A 25,937-nucleotide genomic window follows, 5' to 3' on the forward strand; every position below is an offset into this window, starting at 1 on the left:
TGCGTTTTTCTCATCGTTGATGGTAGTACGATTGCTTATAATTGCTTACATCCACTGGATTTGAACTTCGGTGATAGTTGTCTCTTTGGCAATGATACCACGTCTCCTTATTTTTACACTGATAGTAAAATAAGGTTCCAAAATAATTAAATATTGTCGTTTCTATTTATCTTTTTTTTTTTTTTTTTTTAGTTTTTTTGTAGAAATTCATATTTTCTATGTTATGGAGTTTTGAAAATAACGTACCTATCAGTTTAAGCTGTGTTGTGTTTAGCTAACGCTTATATGGTGCAACTTTTAGTATTGCATTCTTCAAATTGATACTGCTGAGAAATTGTTCGAAATGACACCAGAAAAAAGCAGTGTAATGAGTATTTAACTAGAAGAATTGATAAACAATGAATATTGTAGCCTTATACAATAAATACTATGAGTCGAGGATTCAACTTTTTTGTTGATAAATACGTACATCAATACAATACATGGATTGGAAAACAAGTGACAATTTGTATAAGTGACTTGTCACTTGTTATCCAATCCATGTATTGTATTGATGTACGTATTTATTTATCTGTTTCTAAATAAAATATTGTTTACACTAACTTTTTTGTCAGCGTTTTCCTTTATGTTTTTCGTCCGGCTAAGAATGTTTACTTCCGATGAAATCAGGTAAAACTAACTGAGGAAGGTCAGGTTCGTACGCTTTTGCTGTGTTTACGTTTTGGCCCGACAGCATCATATTTAATTGTATGCTTTGCGTAATCGTTGTAGATAAGAGATGAAAGTAACGCGCTTGTTGTATGATTCTCGGATTAACTCTGTAGAAATTTGGCTATTCACATTTGGTCCGTACGAAAGCATAAGAACGTTGAATTAGTAGCTTTGCTTATCATGGTCAAATCCATAAAAGCGCTTCGGACGCATGACGTTTATAAATTGTTGAATTTATTATCCACAGTACTGGATCGATCCCTCTGCTCGTAGACTATTAGTGTCAAATGGTATCATCAGCGCAGTAGTCAGTACTTCGGTACTGACATGATTTAAAACAAACCTTTCTATAATTGTCTGCTCATTAATTAAGAAACTATTAAGAGAATAAGGTATTACGTCCCTCAGGGAGACTGACTTTTGATGGATTAAGGTATTATTTCAGGTCCTTTATGGTCATATAGCTCTTCAACTGTTTCGGTTCTAATATACCCTTGGCTTTCAAAAATTCGGCTTTGAGCGTTTGAGGAAATGCGTAGTCACCTTGTCCATGTATATACACGAATAAAATATGATCCAAAGATTCTTACTGTTAACTCTTGACTGTTGACTTATTTTCGCGGATACCTTTCTCTCGTGAAGTCCCGTGCGGCTTTTTTCGCTCCCATTTTCGCGATTTTTATTTTTTGATGTATTAATACATGTTCGGATCGAAGTTAGATATATTTACGTGATAATTTGTACTCGATAAAGGGACAAACGTCAATTGCTTGCAAAAACTATTTGTTTGACTGTATTTATCACTCAACCTTGATTAATGTATTATTGGTTAATATGAATTATTTCTCCATTGTTCAAACACTCCGAGAAAGCATAAATCAGGACAGACATGTCACAGTTTTAAAGTATGTAGCTACATATTTAGTATTTTGTCGTATAAGGATCGATATTGTTTGCACAAAGATGGAAAAAATCTTAAAATAAATTTATTCTTATGAAATTATTCAAAATTGGTCTAGTTACAGTGAAATGAACATGTTAGTATTTATACCATTACTATTGTAAAAACAGCAGTAGAGCAAACGCTTACATTGATGCGTTGCAATACATATGGATCGTTACTTGAAAGTCCATGCAATTGGTACAACACATGAATTTAATATGTGTTATGGAGAAACGTTTGAATGATAGGAAGGGAAGATATCTACCTATTTCTAAATGTTTTTCTAAACCTATAGTATAAAGGAAAAAATATCTAATCCAGACAAACTGCAAATATCAACACAGAGGTAAGTGGCGTTTTTTAATGTATACAAACATCCAACAAAGTATGTACTACTACACCCTGTGCTTTAAAAGGTAGAATAGTTTAAAACAACATCATTGTACAATGTACAAAAAAGAGTCGATTACAACATGTTCGTGAGAATACTGATGTACATTGACTACACTTGACAAACGAAAAAATCTTGAAGTATTTTCCAAATATTGCACAGAGTTAGGTTCTTATGTTCAATACGTCAAAAACATAGATAAATAAAGACAACAGTAGTATACCGCTTTTCGAAATTCATAAATCGATTGAGAAAAAAACAAATCCGGGTTACAAACTAAAAATGAGGGAAACACATCAAATATAAGAGGAGAACAACGACACAACAGAAACACAACACTAAAATGCAACACACACAGAAACGAACTATAATATAACAATGGCCATTTTCCTGAAATGGTACAGGACATTTAGGAAAAAATGGTGGGTTGAACCTGGTTTTATGGCTAGCCAAACCTCCCGCTGTTATGGCAATGTTAAATATAACATTAAAATGACAAGATTACATGACAGGACTACAATACAAATAAATGGGAGAACATACAGGACAGAGACACACACAAATAATAGCTATGAAAGGTGTCACGGATGTGACAAAAGGTACCAGGCTTATAATTTAATACGCCAGACGCGCGTTTCGTCTACATAAGACCCATCAGTGACGCTCAGATCAAAAAAGTTCGAAAGCCAAAACAAGTACAAAGTTGAAGAGCATTGAGGACCAAAAGTTCCAAAAAGTTGTGCCAAATACGGCTAAGGTTATATGCCTGGGATAAGAAAATCCTTAGTATTTAGAATAATTCATACTTTTGCAAACAGTAAATTTATAAAAATGACTATAAAATAGATAAACATGTTAACACGGAAGTGGTGACTAACTACGCATAAAAACGAATACGTAAAACAACCTAAATCAGCACATAAAAAAGGCACAGCCGAACAACGTATTATATGTTAGCAGAAGAGATCAACGCACAATGTGACGTCACATATAAATTTCTATAAATTTCCAAAAAATAGGATAGAGTTCAAGATTAGGTTTGTAATACTGATATAACATGTATTAATAACAATGAAAATTACAATACTTATTAATATACAATTGTGGTAGTAATCAGATAATTAATTGTATTATCAAGTCAAGTTGTTAAAATGATCACACGTGTGCCTAGTTATCGAGTTTACTCTTTATATATGGTACAAGGCTTCTTAAATGAGGAAAGTTGTTGAAATTAAAGAAGTGCATTTACTCTTTTTTCCGCCATCCCGCTCAAAATTCACCAATCTAGAAGAAGTTTTTGTACTCTAAATCCAATTCAATTCGAAATAAGAAATTCGCACAAATCTGAATTAAGATATTTAACTATTACTAAGACCCACAATTAAGCATCAATATTATACTTTTACATGTATGTCTGATAGAATATTTGCAAACTTTACCAAGATACAATCTAACTATCTTGCGTCGAGTTGTTAAAATGATCACAAGTGTGCCTAGTTATCGAGTTTGCCTATCGGTAAACATATATAAAGAGAAATTTGGTCCCTAATTTGTCTTTCCGTCGCCTTTTTTTTCATTGCTTTTATTACTAAGTTTACCACACTCGTGTTTCGTCCCTATTAGACACATAGATACGTCAAATCAATTACAATGTTGAAGTGCATTGCAGACAAAAAAGTCTCAAAGTTGACGCACAATCAATGCAATATTTTTTAGTCAATGGATAAATTCAAAACTAATACTTAGGAAGCCAAATTAATGCAACATAACCGAACACTTGACACAACAAATTGTAAATACATAAAAACAAAAAGAAAGGTGGATAGCTGGAAATGCAAAGGGTCATTGTACCTGACGGATATACAACCTTTGTTATAGTATGATTTATTATTTTTAACCTTGATATTTAATAAATATGTTGTTTCATCTAAACTAGACCAGAATTTACAGACTGAGCACTGGGAGAAAGATAGTTGCAAGGGACTTATTATGGTTAATATGAACTAATCACTTATTGATAAGCATAAAAAATAAGAAGATGTGGTATGATTGCCAATGAGACAACTCTCCACCAGAGACCAAAAGACATAGAAATTATCAACTGTAGATCACCGTCGGCCTTCAAAAATGAGCAAAACCCATACCGCATAGTCATCTATAAAAGGCCCACAAATGACAAATGTAAAACAATTCAAACGAGAAAACTAACGGCCGGATTTATGTACAAAACAATGAACAAATGTGATATACAACAACAAACGACAACCACTGAATTACAGGCTCCTGGCTTGGGACAGGCACATACAGAATGTGACGGGGTTAAACATGTTTTTTTGGCGCAAAACCCTCCTCATAACCTGGGATAGTGATGTAACAGCATAAGAACAAACTATAAAAATCAGTTGAAATAGACTTAACTCATCAGATCAATACAAAGCAGAAAGACATCTAACAAAAACACACACAGGACGTGGCAGAACACAAATAATAAAACACATGAGTATAAATAAACATAATTATAATTGTTTCAGCAAATAAATCTTTTAAATACCAAGCATTAATTTTCAGAACAAAAAATATTGATATGGTCTTCAAATGAAAAAAGTAAAATAAAAAAAAAAACGAACTCCAAGGAAAATTCAAGATTGAAAGCCCCTTATCAAATGGCAAAATCAAAAGCTCAAACACATCAAACGAATGGAAAAATAACTGTCATATTCCTAACTTGGTACAGAAAGATACCAAGGGGACATTCAAACTCAGAAGTCCAAGAAATTGACAACGCCATGGCTATCAAAGAAAAAGACCAACATACAAACAACAGTATACAAAACACAATATAGAAAACTAAAGAATGAGCAAGACGAACCCAATACAAAATTGGGGGGGGGGGGGGTCTCAGGTGATCCGGAAGAGTAAGTAGATCCCGTTCCACATGTGGCAGTCATCGTGTTGTTCATTTTAGAACAAACCCGGTGATAAGTCTAATTCGGTAGGTCACATTCGGGGAAAAGGGGACGGGATTTTAGTTACGACAATTGGAACATATTAGTTGTCATCTGTGAAACAGAAATTCCATAACGGTCAACCAACTCGTCATGGTGACCGTAAAATTTACGAATGGATGATTTCAACCTCGATACTTGGAACTCTTGGTTTTATAGCTTCCTTGTGAGCAGCAACCCTCTATCAAGGAAGTTATGGAATTTGGCTACATAGAAATGGAAGGTTCACAATTGGGAAGCTGAAATCATCTCCTTTGTCGTAAAGTGTTGCTTTTAACCGACCATCCTTGTTAATTTCTAGATGTAAGTAAAGATATGAGGCAGACTTAACTGAATCTGTTGTATCCTTAATCTCAATTTCGATTGGATAGATGCATTCAACATAATCATCAAATTTTCAATTATTTAGTGAGAGAACATCATCTATATAGCTGAAAGTGAAGTTAAAGGATACTGTTAACTTCTTTTCTTTCTTCTCAAGAAGTTCCTGTATGAAGTCAACCTCATATGAATAATGGAACAAGTCGGCAAGATGAGGAGCACATGGTTTCAATGGGATTGCTGATTGCTTGTTGAAAAACACGTCTTCCAAATGTAACAAATATGTTGTCAATCAAAAATTAAGCACCTTGATAATGTCAGTTTCAGAACATTTTTTGTTTGAATCAGAGTGATTTTTTACAAAGTACAAATCCCTCCCTAAGACAAGATACTTGTATCTACGTTAACCATTCTTTTGTAGAAAATGGTGGATTAAATCTGGTTTTATAGCTAGTTAAACCCCTCACTTGTATTACAGTCGCATGCAATTCCATTTTATTGACAACATTGTGTGAACAAAACAAACAGACATTATAGGTAGAAATGTCAAAAAAGTTTGTGTTTATTTAATCATTTTAGTAGCAATTTTGTTAGTAATTGAATAATAAAAATTTTGTTTTGATGTCTGATGAACGACAGCTTTCAAGTAATATATTGATGTATATCGTCATCGAAAAAGGCTAATGTAATGCTTTTCAAATTCTATATCATCATCGTTTGATAAATTCATAACATGTCTAGACTAGGAGCAATTAAGAGCTGACCCTTGTCTATTGTAAATCACTATGTTATGCACTTTAGTTATCTATTTTTATTATCAAGTTCAATATATCATGCTGTATTATTGACGTTTTTTGTAATATTACAAGGAAAGAAGTCATTCAATTTTTTTAAATTATAGATAAAAAAAAAAACAGTTGAAATTATTGCCATCATTCGGTTTTCTTTGTTCTCGGCTAACTTTTTGAAATTGAATCGCCCAAACCTACATTAACATTCAATACTCAAAGTTAGTGATAATATACCTTTTCAAGAAACTAGCGATTCAACTCCGTCGGGCATAGATGACCTCAGATGGATATGGCTAATATTTTTAGTCCATATAACTCTTCACAATTTTAGTTATAAGTACTTATGCATTCTTGGCTTTCAAGTAATCGACTTTATCTTTCCTGATGAAAGTTAGTCTATAAAAGGTCTTCGGAAGTATCAAATTCATAAAGTTGTATTTTCTTTTAAAAGCACGTAGTCGATGCGGCTGCTGGTTTGCTATACGTCACTGAGCGTATAATCCGCTTAGCAGTCAGTGCTTCGGTACTGATTTGATTTATTACAGACTTTTCTTGTTTTCTACGTTGAGGTATTTAGATTTTATTATGAAACTAGGAATGTAACTTCCTCAAGTTGACCATCGATGAGTTTGACTATTATTTTATGTGTTTTATGCCATTTAGCTATCTCTTCATGTAATGAAGTACATTTACCTTCTTGGCTTTAATTAGTTTTTAGCATTCCTGATGAAAGTTGTTCAAGAAAAGCTCTCTGGACACAACAAATGTATATAAAGTGTTATTTTCTTTTTCCTTGCAAAGATGTTGAACTGCTATTTTCTGAGAGTAACATCAGCTCACTAGTCAGTGGTTATGTACTGACATATGTGTTGAACTGCTAGTTTCTGAGAGTAATATCAGCCCACTAGTTAGTGGTTATGTACTGACAGGATTTATTATATGCCTTTTTTTAATTCTTTATTAAGATACTAAAGCTTCAAACTCCCACAAGCAAAATTGACCTTATTCGTTTTAGCTGCTTTCAGGTCAGGTAGCTCCTAACGCATTTAAGTCCTTAAACATCCATGACTCTCGAATTATTAGGTTTGAGCGTTCATTATGAAATAAATCTGGAAAAGAGTCGGACGCACCAACTCCAATTTTATAGGGTTTTTTCCGTTCATTAGGAAAAACTCAGACGACTGTGTGTAACAAGAGTTTATTATGTACTATTTTCGTTAGGGAGTACTAATAGAAAATATTGTGAAGAACTGCTTTTACAGACAATTGTTGAGATGTTCGTTTATGATTTCTCAATTTCTAGACAACTTTTTTTTGCCCGAAAAAAACAGTAAAAACCCAAAATGTATTATGGTCCATCTCCATATGCAAAGGTAGATAACTCTAGCTAATTCTTGAAACTAGGAGATTGGTTTAAACTTTTGATTCCAAAATGACCAAATACAGATGCTTGCAGCTGTAGTAAGTGCTCAGAAATTAAGAAATTAAGAAATGACCACGTTTTCATTTAGAAAAGGACGTAAAGGAAGTGAAATGCGGAATAAATCATGTTTTAAGAAGTATTAAGTATTATTTATGTTAGAAATAAGCTATTTAAATGAGCAAACAAAATATAGTCTTCCATTATCGAAACCATTATTTTTCTTTTTCGAAAAGAGATAATCATTATCTTGTTTTGACGCAAGATAAGATTGCTTCGTTTGATGGGGGATATGTATAATTAGTTATCAAATGTATAATTGTATATGTCGGAAAAAAATCCGAGGTTATTTATTGTCAAGAAGTTAATTTTTATTCTTAATCAGTTAATGCTAGAACATATTTGTACATGTTCAACTGTGAACAGGATCTTTAGGGAGTGTAATTAAAAAAAAGAAAGAAGTACTTAAGTTAAGGAAAACGTAATTCGCAATTTGTATCTCATATATTTCTTTGTTTGAACAAAATTTCTAAGTCACATAAGTAAATAAATTGTATACAGCAAATCATCCGAAATTCCTGAATTCGATTGTTTACTTAACAAAAATGTATTCTTAAACACTATTAGAATATTGTCCTAAATTCACTCCGTTCAAATATACATAAATTATTTATGTACATAAACCTTCTATGTTTTTGTTTAGCATATATATCTGAGTATATTTCTATACCTGTATTTATTCAGGCAATATGGAAATATAAATACATATTTTAAGTAATGATAAAGATATGCGGAAGATACTAAAGGGATAATCAAACTCATTAGTCGAATAAGATCTGAAAATACAATATGCCAAAAAAACAAAAAAAAACAACCTAAAGACAAAACAAAACATCGGTCTACAAAACATAACATGGAAAACAAAAGATTTGACAAACGAACCCTACCAAAAACCGGGGGAAGGGTAAGTATATCCCACTCCACATGTGCATCCGTCGTAAGGTAAGGCGCAATGACCATCCTTTTTTCAATAACAATAAGATCTTTAATTCACATAATATTTCATAAATACCAAAACAGTTCTAATAGCATTTGAAAACGAAATAATCCCTGAAATGCAAAAATGTTTCCACTAAATAACATTGAATCTTTGATCTGATATAAAAGTCTGCATTCAAACATATACAAAACCTGTATAGAATTGTGGGGTTATATCTTTGTATAACTTTTAATTTCTATCGTATCAACAACATTTCTAAAATTGAACTTCAAAACATTGAACTATAGATATTTCTTCATGAGGTTAAACTTCAAGACTATAATATCGAGAGTTGTGCTAAAATTATCACTGCCCAAACTTCGATAATTAATCTCGTGAAAACGTTTGTTTTATATTGATTCTAAAACCGGTTTCCTTAAATAATGGTTTACTTTTACAAATTGTGACTTGGATGGAGAGTTGTCTCATTGGCATTCATACAACATCTTCTTATATCTAGGAATATAAAACAAAGTTCTAAAACTATACAAATACAGGAAGCATCGTCAAAGAACACTAAATATTTCTTTATAAAAAAGAATCAAATTGAATTCATATTTGGTTACATTATACAATTGGTTAATTCTTGTTAAGTACTTATAATAATTAGTTAACCGGCAATTGAAATAGTCATCTTCCAGGCAATAATAATAGAATAGCGCAAGACTATCAACGAAAATTCGGAAAACTTGTATTTGACATCAATCGCTACCAACTATATTAGAAATATTTGTATGTTCCTCGAAAGAATTTTGATAGGACAAGGCTGTTAGATTACAAATAAATTAAAATTAGAATTCTCTTTCATTGGGATTAAGCCTAATTTAATTTTATGATAGACCTATACCGCCTTCGTTTATTCAATACATCAACTATAAAAATAGTTCTTCCACAATGAAAAATTGACAATTTAAGAAAACAAATTTAACTTTTCTTAAACTCCTTTTAGATCAAGTTATAGTTAATGGGCTATGTCACATATTTTGGTAAAATTTTGCATACAACTATGGCTCGTTGGACAATAACTGAAAATTGAAAACAAAAGTATTTGTTTTATTTTCTGAAATATTGCTGATAGTTTTTTTCACAATAGGAGAACATTTGTATAGAAAGCACATATAATCGGCGAAAAACAGTTTTAAATTTAAAAAAAAAAATGATATGATGTTGATTTTAGAATTAAATAACAACTTAATAAAATTTAATCTCTCTAAGATCAAGGTTTTCAATACAGATCAAAAAATTGTAAAGGTTGCCTTCAGGTCCAGAAAAAGAAAAAAACAACCAATGGTTTTTATTCTTGGTGGATTTTATTTCTTTTTTCGGGACCTAAATGAAACATTTCCAGTCTTTTCAACTGCAATGACAACCTTAATATGATGAAGCTATTATTTTATAATGTTGTGATTAACGTAGAAATGTAAATTTAAATTGTTTCCTTCTTAATAATAACCAGCTCTTAAAATTCAACTGATTGCTTTATAAAGACGGTTGATTGATTTATTTATTGGTGTTTAACACAACTTTCAGCACTATTGTTATATTCCGTGGCGGCCAGGAAGCCAGGCTGCCCGAAGAAAACCACCGACCTTCGGTAGGAAAACTGACAATTCTAGTCAATTAAGATTGAAGTCGAGCGCACCTGCCATGTGCCAGGTAACTCACAACCTCAATGTTGACAGGCTAGTGATACAGTAGTTCGACTACTTAGACCACTCGGCCACCGATTCTCCTCCCATAAAGACAAACTGTATTAACTAATAAAACTTAGCTTTAAGCAAACCTATGCTTTTTCCCATATATTTATACAAAACATAGCTGAAGGCAATACTTATTTCAAATTTCAAATTGTTAATTAAACCTTTACTATGTATACTTATATTGCAACAAATGGCAAATCTTTAAAATGTGTTATATATATATATCGCCTAGAAAGCGATTGCCATATATACCGGCTACGTTATATTTCAAGCGATGAATATCAGAACAATTGGCAATTGCAATAAAGTAAGTGTAACGACATTATAAAGTACCACGTGTAATATAAACTAAATACCAATTAATTTCATTAATTTTTCCTATTCATACTTCATTGTTTAGTAGCACAGACACATATAAATAATTAATATTTACTACTTAAATCAACAAGTGTACATAATTGAAGAGAAACGAAATGGTTGTGTTTATAAAACAGTCATTACTTTTTGTAATAATTGGATTATCCATCACTTTCTGCAAGGGACATTTTGACGAAGTAAGTCAAAACCAATTTTTTTTTATGGTTTACTCTTATTTGCACAACATTATAACCACTTTATAAAAGTCATCAAAGAGACCGAATTCATATTTGAGTACGTCAGCTGAGCATTCCGTTACAATAAGACTTATCATAAGTAGTTAAAACAAAAATGTTGAAAGGGTAAGTAAATCAAGAAGTTGGCGAGTATGTCAAACATTAAGGTTGCACTTTGTAAATACAGTTGTTTCACAAACCACGCCTCATTTGGGGAGATACTAGTATAGAATATTCATAGATATTTTGTTTTGTTTACCTTTGTTCAGGATATCATTTTTTACGAAACTTCCTAGTAAAAGTGGTACAGTTTTAGCCGTAAAAGGAGTTCCTATAGGAAATTGCATTGTCTATATTTACAGAATTGCATCCTTAAACAAGATAAGTAATACATACATTTATTTCATTCTAGTGTACCAATGTTGAAAACTAAAATTAATAAATAGGTTTTGATATTCTAGAAGTTTTATAAAATATATGTATATAACAATAACACGACATCAACGTAAAAGTCCAAACTTGATAATAAGCATTTATATTATAGGCTATGTATGATTATTATGACGATCAGACAGATATAAAACAACAGCCAAGATTTGCAAAAGGTGACCAGACAGCAGAAATGATACCCAATCATAAGCAGGTGAACTTGTTATTTGATTTCAATTTACACATACCCACAAATATATAATTCAGCTCAGTTTCTTCTGAAAATGATCACTAAACAGTAAAGATGTATTCACTTTAAGATATCTACTCTTATTGTACTACTTCTTTTTCTCGTTTTCAGTTCACTAATTGATCAAAATTTTATTGCAAACAGATCCCTGAAGGTCTTGCTCTATTAATTCATTATTTCCTATCCAGTTATCTAACATTCATCTCAATGAATCCCGTGGTTGTAAAACGTTTGCATTTTGCATGTAGTGACAAATGTCAGTCATTTTATAAAAACATCTGATAATTTTTGGTGGGAATTTTGTTCTTCAAAGACAATATAATTACATAACAGACAATTTCTTAAAATTTCCCGTTCTATATTATCTAGATTTCTTTCAGCTGAAAGCACGCGTTTTCCTGAAGACATAATATTTTGCATAATATATCGACATATAGCAAAACGTACGTAAATAAATTCAAAACATGAGTCAGTAGATTATCATACAAATTAAAGTATCATACTATAAAATAAAAAGATGGAACCTTAAGCTACTCCTCTTGGGAATTTAAACCCTTCAAAATATGTCTATGTCTCAATTCACTAGCGACATGTTTTCGCATTCTAAAATCTTAAGATACCAGAAAGTTGTCGTATATGTAATTTTAGCGATTGTCTTCTATTACCGATTGAAATTTTTACTTAATGTGTATTCGCATGACGGGTGATACATCCATCCATTTCTGTCAACGCACCCAGTCTCGATCCTTTTAGAGTTCATGCGATTTCCTCACTTTTGGTTTTTACTTTTAGTTTGTTTTCTTAATCGTTTGATTTGATTTGAACATCGGTAAACTACCGTTGTCTATTTTTATCATAGGACGTCGTATGCCGCGTTCACACTGAGGCAATACGCTAATTGACATTTTGAACATTAATTATTAGGTATCAAAATGTCAAACAATAATTGAGAAAAACAGATAGTTATGTCACCCTTCGTGTTCCTTATGATAAAAATGCAAAACATGTAAAAAGGCACCTCAGGCCCCATCAGAAATGAGAAAAAGAATTCTGGCATATACCAACAACATGAAGAACAAATGATATGTTACACAAATATGCCAAAACGGTCATCAAACCCATGATGGCGTCCATGAAATTTTCGAAATAATGAATTATTAACGTTAAAACTAGTACAAATCCTTCTTTGCATATTTATAATCTGAATAAATGGAGATGATGAATAATCATCAACAAGGTAATGCGATATTACTGTTGATAAGACAAATACCACAAAGACCAAAGACATTAAACACAAAAACTATTTACACAAAGACAAAGGACACACAAAAACTATTAGCACAAGGACAAAGGACACACAATACCGATATAACGTTCTTTCAGTAATTGAAAGCTATTTCAATGCATATAACAACTAAGAAATGAGTTATGTTCATCCAAAAACGTGTGGAGCAGGGTCAGATTACCCTTCCGATGCAGCTGAGATCATCACCGGTTGTTAGTGTGGTTCGTGTTGCTCAGTCTTTAGTTTCTATGGTGTGGTTTGTATACTATTGATTTCTTTTGGTCGGTTTTTGTTTTTTTTGCCATGGCGTTATCAGTTTGTTATTGACTTATGAGTTTGTGTGTCCCTTTGGTATCTTCTGCCTCTTTGTCACTCAGATGTCTTGATGTCTCATTTAAGTGTTGCTTTTATTTATGATTGTGCTTTTTAGAAGTGTGGATAGTCATTCATAAAGATTGTAAAAATTCAATATGAGGCCCAGATTAACATATGATATAAATGAAAATAACACTCAATTAATTTCGTTCGTCCGAAGTGCATTTCTGGATCTACCTTCATCGGGATCGCTCAAACCCAAACAGATGAAATACAAGGATGATTAAATACCTGCAAACTAGAGCGACTGTATAACAAAAGGTGCATTAAAACAATACCAAATTCATCTAAGGTAAACTAAGAAGCAGGATGCAACTTCTTATTAACTGACCTTGGCAGCATTTACTCATGAACGGATTCTACATTTTATAAATATATGATTATTTATTTTTTTGAGAATATTTTTGTCATAATGTGTTAATTTTGTAAAATAACATTCCTTGTATTTTCTGTAATTTATATTCAAGCTCAATCTCAAAAAAAATCTTATGAATGTTTACAGGTAGGACATTGCACAGATTAAATTTACTTAAAAATAAGTTTTAAAGGCTATAAAATTGAAACAATGACCTTGGCTTAACTTTTCTAAATTCGACGAAACATATTAATAAAAAAATATTTCAAAATTATTCTCGAGCTTTAAAACATTTCTTCTGATTAATATATTATAATTTTTTTTCAGGATTTTTTTAGAAAAAATCGTGGAATATTGTGGGTGAATTCAAAAGGTAGAAAAGGGTGATACAATATAACAAACAGAAATCAGCGAATTAAGTCAATGAAGATTTGAATGACCTGAACTTCACGAGTTATAGAGTAGTCATAAGAATTATTAAAAGCGATGAAATTATATTAGTAATTTGTTTGTATTGTGTTCTATCTATTTACATTCAAACCACATAGTTTAATACTGAATAGACCAATTTTCTTTTTTATTTGTCAATCAGAGTAAGTACTGGGAAGTTTGAAACGGGTACAAACTTAAATATTTCAAGTGTTATCAGCAGCTAATTGTGGTTTTCCTCATCAAATTAAGACAAAATTATTTACGAGACGAATATAATACATGTATCTAAACAACAAAACAGTAAATAACACACAAATATACACTACACTATAAAGACAGATTAGGGTCAAGTTACAGTAAATGGGCTAAATGTTGCAGTCAACTTTGGATCGTTGTCGAACTATATCTGAAAATCGAAAAAAATGCCTTAATAATGCAAATAAAGAATTCATTCAGTAATATTTCAGAAAATGAAGAAGATAAACGCATCATTTTTGTGAACTTTAGTTTTAATGTTTTACATACGACAGCTGCATGCATTATTGACAAAACTCTCTGAAATGATTTACTGTAACAGTAACATCAAGTGATAAAAAATGATAAAATACCCAACCAATAATCTATTCTTTACACCGATCAACCAAAGCAAAGGAGCAAGACAAGATGCGTCGACATTGTAAGCGTCTCCCACTATGCATACATAATCCGCCATGAGAATCAACAATCAGTCACAATGTCACTTTCGGGAAGAAGATACAACTAGTTTAATAATATCAGACGATTATACTGGCATTTAAAGATCAAAGACTGGTATCACAATGCAATAAGAAAATCCAGTATACTGATAACATGTTCCGCGGCGTAGCATGTTTTACCTTTTTGTTCACAATTAACAAAATATGCCGTATTGTATCCTAAAGCAATATATTTATAGCGTATGCTACCATTTTTATATTGAGGATTATTTTTTAAGACGATTTTTCAATTTCACATGGGGAATAGTGGAATAAAGGATTGAAAAAGCAAAGGTTTTGATAGATTTAATTTCAGAGAAAGATTGAGATTTTGAAATATCCAGACGTTCTTTAGAGTTTGTTAGAATCCACATAAGGTTAATACCACTACGCGAGTAAACAGTCGCACAGTATTTCTGAATACCCTCTTTCACTGTAGACAGATTATTTTTTCAGTCTAATGGACAATTCCTTTGTAGAACATGCAGATGAGCCGGCAATGTACCGTTGTTTGTACAGAATTTTGTGAAGCTAAGGTATACAATACAAACAAAGTAAGTCCTCAGATTTGCTGTTCAGTGTAATGTTCATTGAAGCCACGAAGGACTTATGATTCGCCAAAATCTCATCCTTATCAAATGATATGTTTTATGTCGGATTACCTGAGTGCTCATTTAATCTTAATTATATAACAAGACACTCGTAGTAGTACGATTTACATACAAAAACAATATTATTTGAAGCTTTGTCCGCAGGAACAACAACATATTTATCGTTAAGATTTGATAGACATTTCACAGCTTCTTTGTCTCTGAATACGGACTTTGGTCGATCATTCATATGGTTTTTCATCTTTTGGATTCAACGTTTTTGATTGCTTTAAATATATGTTGTGGCGGGTCGAGGTTAAAATGTTTTTTTTTTTTAAACTGTATGTTCTTTCATGTTTTATAGTTTGTTTTTGGTTTTTGAAATGTTTTGTTGGTAGGATAAATAAAGGCAACAATAGTATACCGCTGTTCGAAACTCATAAATCGATAGAGATAAAAACAAATCCGGGTTACAAACTAAAACTGAGGGAAACACATCAAATATAAGAGGAGAACAACGACACAACAAAAACACAACATTAAAATGTAACACACACAGAAACGAACTATAATATAACAATGGCCATTTTCCTGACTTGGTACAGGACATTTTAAGAAAAAAATGGTGGGTTGAACCTGGTTTTGTGGCATGCCAAACCTCCCGCTTTAATGGAAACGTCAAACACAACACCAAAACGACAACATCACATGACAGGACCACAATACAAATAAATGGGAGAACATATAGGACAAAGAAACACACGAATAATAGCTAACAAAAGGTACTAGGCTTAAAATTCAATACGCCAGACGTGCGTCTCGTCCACACAAGACCATCCAGTGACGCTCAGATGAAAAAAGCTTGAAAGCCAAAACAAGCACAAAGCCGAAGAGCACCGAGGTCCAAAACTTCCAAAATGTTGCGCCTAACACGGCCAGGGTTTCTGCCTGGGACAAGAACATCCTTATTATTTAGAATAATTTATAATTTTGCAAACAGTAAATTTTATAAAATGACTATATGATAGATATACATGATAAAACCGAAGTGGGGACTAACTACAGAATAAAAACGGATACATTACATAAAACAACTTGATCCAACATATAAAAATACACAGCCGAGTAAGCCAAAGCATCAACGCACAAAGTGACGTCACATTTGAAATTCTAAAAAAACACACAAAGTGACGTCACATTTGAATTTGTAAAAATATTTCCCAAAAATAAGATAGGATTAGGATTGATTCAAGATTAGATTTGTAATACTGACATTACATTTATTAATAACAATGAAAATTACAATACTTATTAATATCAAATTGTGGTAGTAATTAGATAATTAATTGTATTATCTAGCCATGTCGGTGTTTCTTCTGAATCAAACTGTAAACCAAATATATCGTATAAATTTCGTTGAACCAAACTAAAATCTAATAAATAAAGCGGGTGATTAATTATCTTTACCATAACACACGAATAGACGTTAAGACATTTGACAAAATCCGACGAGAATAACAAATATAACATCAAAATTAAATACATAAATTTGGGATAGAAAGGTACCGTGACACGTCTTATAGCAATGCGGGTTCACACTCAGCAAAACAGTCACAATCGGGAATAAGTCACGTTCGGTAATTAAAAGATCAAACGACGTAATGACAAACCACAAAGCCGCAATACTAAGGCCTACTTAATTTCTCTTAGTGCGATTTTATCGTTCATTGTGTTACGAGTTATCAGTAGCATTTTTTTAATGGAAAAAATTAATACCTCTAAGAAATTCAATATCAAATAATGGGAAAATAATAGTATCGTTTTCATAACAGTGTGGACGAGTCCATATTTTGGCGCGTTCACGTCTCCCATTGACTGGGTTAAATTAGGTGAACGTTCGTCTGTAACGCCCACTTATCATGTAGTATTTATTATAGACATTTAAACTGTGGGGTCTCCAAAGGTTCTGACGCCTAAATCAAATAGTTCGAAAAACTAGAACAGGAATAACCTTTGTGTCTTGATTAATATTGAATACTTCAACGTTCTTTACTTGCGTTTTTGTTACGTTTTGATAAACAGGTTTTTGATATAGCACGTTCTTTAAACATGAAAATTAATTTAACTAGTTTAAAAGTTACAATGTATGTGTTTGCCATTATCTATTTCAGACGTCAAAGCGATTAACCCATTGCAGTTGTCTAATGTTTTCACTTAGTTTTTTTTTACTTTTATCTTGTGTAAAATTTTATTTTAGAACGAATGCATGATCAACTTTCAAATGTACTTTCGTATGGTCTTTTCCGTACTTGCAAGATATTGGACAGTAAAAAACTATTTGGACCAAGCCTTATGAAATTTGCCTTTACTTTACGAAATACCAGTAGGTAAAATGTAGAGTTTGGTGCATTTTAGAAACTGGAACTTTTCTGCCAACTACTATACTGCTGAGAAACCTTTAGTAGCAGAACGATTATGCACTGATTATTTTTCCTTTTCTGAGTGTGTGTGTGTGTGTGTGTGTGTTGTGTTGTGTTGTGTTGTGTTTTTTTTTTTTTTTTTTTTTTTTATTATTTTGTGAGGGGGGAGGTTTTCTCATGCACATACATGAACATTACTTTTTTAATCTTAGTGTCGTATTTTTGTTTCGTTCCTTATTTTGAATGTAAATCAATTAGTTTTTTTTCCCTCTTTTTTCTGAAACAAAGCATTTTTTTCTTTTCCAATTTATTGTAGAATCAATTCATTTCTTTTTTAAAACGGTCCAACTTACACAAACATAATAATTGACGGCAGTTTGTATATCAACTTTGTCCTTTTTAAGATGACAATAAAAATGTGCATAAAATATATGCATCCTGCAGGAAATTAATTTTTAAAATGTGGTCAAAATTTGCTCGAAGCGGAAAAAAGCAACAGCTTAATATGGATCGAAATTGAAATAATTGTTATTATTTTACGCAATAAACATTCAAAAAAAATTTCTTCTTTTTTTTTCTTTTTTTTTTTTTGATTTACAACATTTTTTTTTAAATATAAAAATAAGAAGATGTGGTATAATTGCCAATGAGACAACTCTGCACAAGTGACCAAATGACACAGTAATTAACAATCATAGGTCACCGTACGGCCTTCAAAAATGAGCAAAGCCCATACCGCATAGTCAGCTATAAAAGGCCCCGAAATGACAAATGTAAAACAATTCAAACGAGAAAACTAACGGCATAATCTATGTGTAAAATAATGAACGAAAAACAAATATGTTACACAACAACAAACGACAACCACTGAACATGCAGGAAATGATACATAAAGACCACATTGTGACTATCGACGAGTACTGCAATTTAGTTTATGACTAACTATCTTAGGTCAAAGAGACAAAAAGGATCACACACACGCGTAACAGTTTCCTTTTGAAATAAAAGCATTATACTAACAGAAAAGTCTTTTAATTAATTATATATACATAATATAGATATATACATAAATAGAGGCAATTGAGTTGTGTAGTACTGGAATATCCAAGGCAAACTAATCATATGAGTTCTATGTATGACTGAATGATTCGAACGATGATCCATGTGAAAAATATCCAGTTAAAAAAATGATTTTTTTTTTTCATCGTCCGGAACTCTTTTCACAAACAAATCCTATGCATTGAACAAATGGTAGGTTACTCTTAAATGATCACAATTTGGGAGTATTTTTTCTCTTAAGATATCCATCGATTTAAAGTTTTTACAATGAAAACTCAAATGTGTAAATGTATTTAGGATAATGATATTAGCTCTTGACATTTATTATTCTCTAAAATGAAACTGTTGTGTGTGTTGATACAAAGAATATTTCAAAAAAATTTCTATCAAGTTCTGTGAAAAGAGTTTCATTTTATGTATCGAAATGTGTAACAAGTGATTATGTAAATCCCCACTGGGAGGCCTCTGACAGACTGTTTGTCATCGGCTATCGATCAATGATTTTACGCTAACTCAAGTTAAAGGTAAATGATTCAGTAGTATTAACAAGAAAAGTACTACGGTTGTCCACACTGTTACGGGAATACCTCTAATTAGGTTTGAATAGTCCTTTTGATATTTTAAACTAAAAAAAAATGTTTTCATTTGCACCATTTTACTATTCCTTTTTGAACTTTTGATTGATATAATTATTATAACAACATATTTTTGCTGTGCATCAAGGGGTCGAATTGTATTACGATATTCATGGAACCTATATTTTTAGCAGTTCTGTTGTTCACGCGTGAGTGCGTGTTTGACGGCGTCATTGATAGTCTTAAGACACAATTTTCTGTTTTCAAAACAAATTATTTGCACATTCTTTAACATTTTCCCACATTAACATTCGGGAAATATAAAACTTGTAATTATTTGAGAAATTATAATTCTATCGACCTGTAGTAAAGTATCTCAAGGGTTTCAAAACACTATTTTTAGTTGTTTTGTTTCAAAGAATATAAATTTCATTTATCAATTATGTTAAGATTAACGAAAACAAGTGTATTTCTCAGTATCAGGAAATAAAAGCAGTTTATTATGTCAATCAATGATGTCTATTGAATCCTGTATCGGAAAGTCCGTAGAGCCATGTCATTGCAATACCCTACACCAAAGAGACAAATAATACAATATGTGTATTTATGTTTCTGCTTAAACATAGTACGTCGTCACCATAGCAAACTATGATCTCAAGTCTTAACCATCGGATCGCACCTTTGCACGTTCCCTACTCAATTGTATTCCGGCTGACAATGTTATAACTAATGACATTCACACTGTCACCTACAAAAAAGTATAACAAAATTTGCCGAACTCCAATGCAAATTCAAAAAGGAGAAGTCCATACAAACTGACAAATTAAACGCTATCAATCAACGGACCAAGTAAAACAACTGTCATATTCCTGACTTGGTATAGGCCCGAAAACCCACCCCCATCAGCAAAAAATGAAACGTAAACTTGAAACTAAACTTGAAGATAGTAATCGATACATTCGAGGATTTTGCAAGGCAATTGGGAAGACATGAAAAACACGACGTACATACTCTTTCCGAAATCCTGAGCAATCATAGGTCGGTTTTATGTTCCTTTCTAAATTTAACCAAAGATGTAGAACTGGATCTTTATTCAGTCTACTGGATTTCAGTTAAGATAAGTGTCCTTACAAACATCGTTAAAGTGTTGGGGTTGTCATATGCTCCATAAAACTTTTTTCCAAATCATAAACAACTATTTAATTAAAAAATTATAACGGCGTTTAAGAGTTACTGTAAAAGATACTACACAAGGGTAATGGTGGATGATAAATATTCAAACGATCTGTTAGAGTACTTACATATGAAACCCTTACATTGTATTCTATATTCTAAACTTAGAGATGGGTAAACAAAATAGTCCAACTTGTTTCAAAAAAAGAATGGCCGACACAGATAGATATATGTTTTGTAATGAAGCGACAAATTATACAGAAAAACAATTCTGAAATTGATAACCTCAAGATGTTAAATTTTTATTAACAACATACATGTTATGTTTTGATAATCTGTTTTTAACATGCATTCGGCATTCCTATGAGAATTAGAAATGCCTACCATTCTGAATAATAGGACTAAAGGATCAAAATATTCTTTTTAGATATATGTCTGAAATAGATAATCCCGTTAGATTTTAAAACTTCTGCAGTCGATCAACTGTTGCATTATTTATTAGATTTTCATAACGTATCTGTCATAAATTTGTATTTATATGATATCAATTTCCAAAATGTCAAAAATTATACAAAACTGTTAGCAGCCATATTAACATTTTCCGTAAATGTCACATTCAGATTCTGATATTTACAAAATATAATTGTTTGTCATTCGTCAAGCGTGTCTCATCAATAGGGTAATAAAATTGTATTTCCAAAACATAGGATTACCAGTACTTTCTCCGGTTTCACATCATGACGACAAAATGTGTTTTATCCATCACAACATTTCTTTTTGCTATTGCGTTTTGTGAAGGATATCCCTATTACGTAAGTAATATTGATAACAACATATATTGTCTTTTTAATTGCGAGAATAACAAACAGTACATGGTATTAGGTGCAATGTATTTCCATGAAGTATCTTCTGTTGTATAAGTGTATAAATTCCCCAACCATTTCTTTTTTTTTTTTTTCATACAAAGAAATTGTAAAATGCTTCGCAATTTTCACTGAATGAGTTTTTTGTTTTCAAACCGGCTTTTGGAAAGATATGATTTACAAAATTTTGCAAGAACTTTATAAAATAAAAATCGCAAGTTTTGCAAATATTTTTTTATTGTCACTGCAATTGGAGATAGAACAACTATCTTCAAAGAAAAAATATAATATGACAACCTTTTCTAATATAATCACAATTTAACAAATAGGCTTGACAGTAGAGTAATTTTAAATTTGCAATGGACATTTCAAAATAAGAAAATTATTCGGTTTGAAATGTTTTTTATGTTCAATTTCGGGAATGAAATGAACAGTATTCAACTGTAAATAAAGGCAACAGTAGTATACCGCTGTTCGAAATTCATAAATCGATTAAAAAGAAAAACAAATCCGGGTTACAAACTAAAACTGAGGGAAACACATCAAATATAAGAGGAGAACTCCTAAAAGTTTTCGAAGACCATGGAGATTTTTAAAATCCCAATTTCTGTAATAAAATAAAACAAAATCCATTTCATAACGTTTTCTAGTTTTAGAATTCGAAATAACAGAAAACAGTGATTGTATAAATTACCTTTATGATATGTATGAACACCTTTACAGATGTTTAAAATATGCTTGTAAACTGGTGTGTCATTTTAACTAACAGTCAACATATGTAGTATTCAGGAACGTACGGAAAAGACATTCTTTTGTTTTTCACAATGTTTTCTGCCTTTGGTATCTTTCGTCGTTTTAACAGCTATGGAACTTGATTGGTTCTTACGAATGAGTAACCTTATAAAACATTATCCAACAAAACTTTTCAAATGATACATTTGTATTTTCACTCTTAAATCATTTTTGTGTTTTCAGCGAAAACATACTCGTTTACCGACTCAATTAAAATTGCATAAACGGTCTTTTGCTAAAGCAAAAGATTTCAATGATCTTTTTTGTGCTATTATATTGTTAATGCCATTGTTATTTCTTTCAGAAATACTCTTGATTATCCTTTGGCTTGGAAAAACGTGTTTTTGTTTCGAAATTTTACAGACGTTTTTTTTTATCAGTGTTTTTGTCAATTTACTTGAAAACTGGTATAAACAGACAAAAATGTAATAAGGATTGTTTCCAATAAGCATATATGTCTGTTGTTATGGGACCATAATACATAGTTAGAAACTGTAATCAGCAACAATGATCAACAATATAATTTAACTCATGTATAAAGACATATTAACATATAGATATTTGAAAATAAACTCCATTTTAAAAATTCCAAACATAAAAAGAAATAGAACGACAAAACGTTACTAAACCCTATTAAAAAGAACAGTCAATATCATTGCAAGAAGAAAAAGGATGAAAAAAGAAAACATTACAAAAAGCTCACGATTTGACAACACCCAAATCTGGATTGAAGTAGGATGCTTTTAAATAATAAATAGTGCATGCTCTAGTAATGTCCTCTACCTGTCAAAAAAAACAAGCGGTGAAAATGAAAACAACGTTTTATAAATATCATTCGCCCGAAGCGCTTTTCGGGATTTACCTTCATCAGGAACGCCCATAGCCGAATAGTTGAAAGCCAAATATGTATAAAAACCGAAACAGTTGAAGAGCTATAGGACAAAAAAGGACATGAAATAATAGCCATCGCAGGTCAACTTTGATTGGGGGAGTTGAAACCTTAGTTTCTAAATAATTTCAAAATTTGTAAACGGAAAATTTCAGAAAGATTTGTTATATAAATCATGAAAAGTGGCATTCGATAACAATTATTGATATCAACGGTAAATATGAAAAAAGTAGCTAATTGGCTATAATGAAGAACTTTCAAATACAAGTTTTTATATATTTATATAAGAGTTTGAACATTCTTTTTAAAATCAAAAAATGCTTAAAACAGTCTATCACCAGCATTTACCGTTATAAATATACAGTCGCTGCAAATTACATAAGTAAGAACATATGCAACGCTTGTAAATAAAAGGTCTTGTTATTTTGTCAAATTCAGCTTTAAAATTCAGCTAAGAATGAGAAGCAAATTGTGTTTTATCTAATTGATAAAATTGAGAATGGAAATGGGGAATGTGTCAAAGAGACAACAACCCGACCAAAGAGTAGAAAACAGCCGAAAGCCACCAATGGGTCCTCAACACAGCCAAAAAATCCCGCACCCGGAAGCAGGCTTCAGCTGGCCCCTTAACAAACATGTGTACTAGTTCAGTGAGAATGGATGTCACACTTAACTCCAAAACAAATAAATGAACTAAAATTAAAAAAAATACTAGACTAACAAAGGCCAGAGGCTCCTGACTTGGGACAGGCGCAAAAATGCGGCGGGGTTAAACATGTTTTGTGAGATTTCAACCCTCCCCCTATACCTCTAGCCAATGTAGAAAAAACAAACACATATACGTATAATATATATTGCATCAAAAATCGTTTTTGGAGCAGAAAACCTTTGAAAGTTCATTTTCCTATTCCAAGACAGCAGGTTCGGTTGTACATACCTATGCTTATCATATCACTTTGAAAACAATTCAAAAAAGGTATTGACTAATGTTTTATGGATCTTTTATCGAAACATCTGCCATCATTGTGCATATGATTGTCACAAATACATTTCCACATGTTAATTCTTTCAATGCAATGCTGTTATTCTTGACTGATGCATTATTAAAAGCGTGCTGAGATTTAAAATGCATAATGTCAACGCATGATACCCATTCCAGTGCGCAAATCGCGTATGTATGAAAGAACCGTCTGAATGGTTTTATAAGGAACCATACATTTGTGGAAGAAAAAATATGAAACGTTTGGCAACATCGAAATCCAAATTAGATAAAAAAAAATATAGTTAAAACCTTAAAACAACTTTTGCATGTTTTTCTTCGGCCAACAAACGGAGATAACACCTTTTTATTTCCCTGAAAGCAGCTCTTAATAATTTTCCTGTACCTTTTCCGACATATGTTAAAAATCACACTATTTTATGTTTGATTAATGGTTCCGTCGTTTCAATATGTTTTCGTATTTTGTTTAACTGCGATTGTGTGTTTACTTGGTGTGCTTTCGTTTTCAAAGTATTTTTAACCCCCAAAGGTGACTTGGAAATAGAAATATAGTCACTCTTAATCTTCTTCCGATCGGAAGTATAACCCTTGCCAAAGTTGGGCGTCAGTTTGGTTGTGCGGAATGTACAAGTAAGCAGCCATGTCCGGTGAGAATGGTGACGTTAAATCCGATGCCTCGTGTGTGTTTCTGTACAGAGAGTACCACGCTCATTGCACATTAAGAACCCTTGTAACAACAAGGGTCCGTCGGCGGCCGGTTACAAGGCACAATTTCTGTCACTATCCAATATACCCTCATTTTCTGGTTGTAGTCTAAATTTTACCGACCTTCTTACCCGACGGCCTCTATTACAGGACAAACCTATTGTATTTATTGCTGTTTTACTGGATTATCTACCCGCCTGTTCCTTTTTCATTAAAACTTCTGGCTTATCGTTGTGTAAGAAAACGGAAAATCAGTCGTACATGAATAAACACATTATTCAAAAATGAATGCACAAATTTTACAAATCAAAAGAAATATATATTTCTGGAACATCATGTTAATTGAAACTATTTTATTGTGCCCTGAATAGCATATTTTAAATTACCGTTTCACATGCCACTAAAAAACAAATGACTGATTTGATAGAAGTTTATTTCGTTTTCAATAAATGCTTACATTTTAAAAATAGCAATGCTATTGTAAATATTTATTTTTTTATTATAGCCTTCATATGAATATTTGTCAGAACCTGGAAATCCCGAGACCAAAGTAGTTATGTTGGATCCTCTCATTGAAGCCCGTCAAATGATGCAAGCAGAGCCTACAGATGGACAGGTAAATAATGCATCGCTTAGATACGAATTGGCGTCTTTATATGAAGCATTTACAGCTGAAACTAGCTAACTCTCTCAAATATTTAAGATTCAATTGAAAGCTCTTTAGAGATTTAATATGTATCCTGAGCTCTTCAGATCAAGATACAAGAAGGGTTTGTACAATAGATATATACATTAACCCTATCATATGTTCATGAGTTTTTCCCGGTCAAAGGGGGATTGGTTGTCGTTTACGATATCTTTTTTATATTTTTTTTTTTTTTTTTTTTTTTTTTTGGAATGGGTTTTTATTTATAATTACTATTGTGATTATTATTATTATTATTATTATTATTATTATTATTATTTGTTTATTTCTGAAAACTTTATACTTTTTAGCGCCAATTCTCAGACACAAGGGAGGATCATGATACATTATTGCAAAGGATATAAAAATATAGAACCAAATGTATATAAACCAAAAGTATTCAAAAACAATT

General features: G+C 31.7%; 1 long non-coding RNA gene across 4 annotated transcripts in view; it reads left to right on the forward strand.

Annotated features, from left to right (window-relative positions):
• The first annotated feature begins 21,232 nt into the window (after positions 1–21,232).
• The window catches only part of LOC127737638 (uncharacterized), a 31,661-nt gene continuing 26,956 nt past the window's right edge, over positions 21,233–25,937 (forward strand). For 3 of the 4 annotated variants that reach the window (XR_007999731.1, XR_007999730.1, XR_007999729.1), the window contains exons 1-2: positions 21,234–21,403; positions 25,346–25,456. This is a non-coding gene — a long non-coding RNA (uncharacterized LOC127737638). Of the gene's footprint in view, positions 21,404–25,345; positions 25,457–25,937 lie in introns of all 4 variants that reach the window. The other variant, XR_007999732.1, reaches the window with a different exon arrangement.

The sequence above is a fragment of the Mytilus californianus genome, unplaced genomic scaffold (assembly GCF_021869535.1).
Source record: "Mytilus californianus isolate M0D057914Y unplaced genomic scaffold, xbMytCali1.0.p SCAF_4, whole genome shotgun sequence".
In the NCBI taxonomy this organism is placed as follows: domain Eukaryota; kingdom Metazoa; phylum Mollusca; class Bivalvia; order Mytilida; family Mytilidae; genus Mytilus; species Mytilus californianus.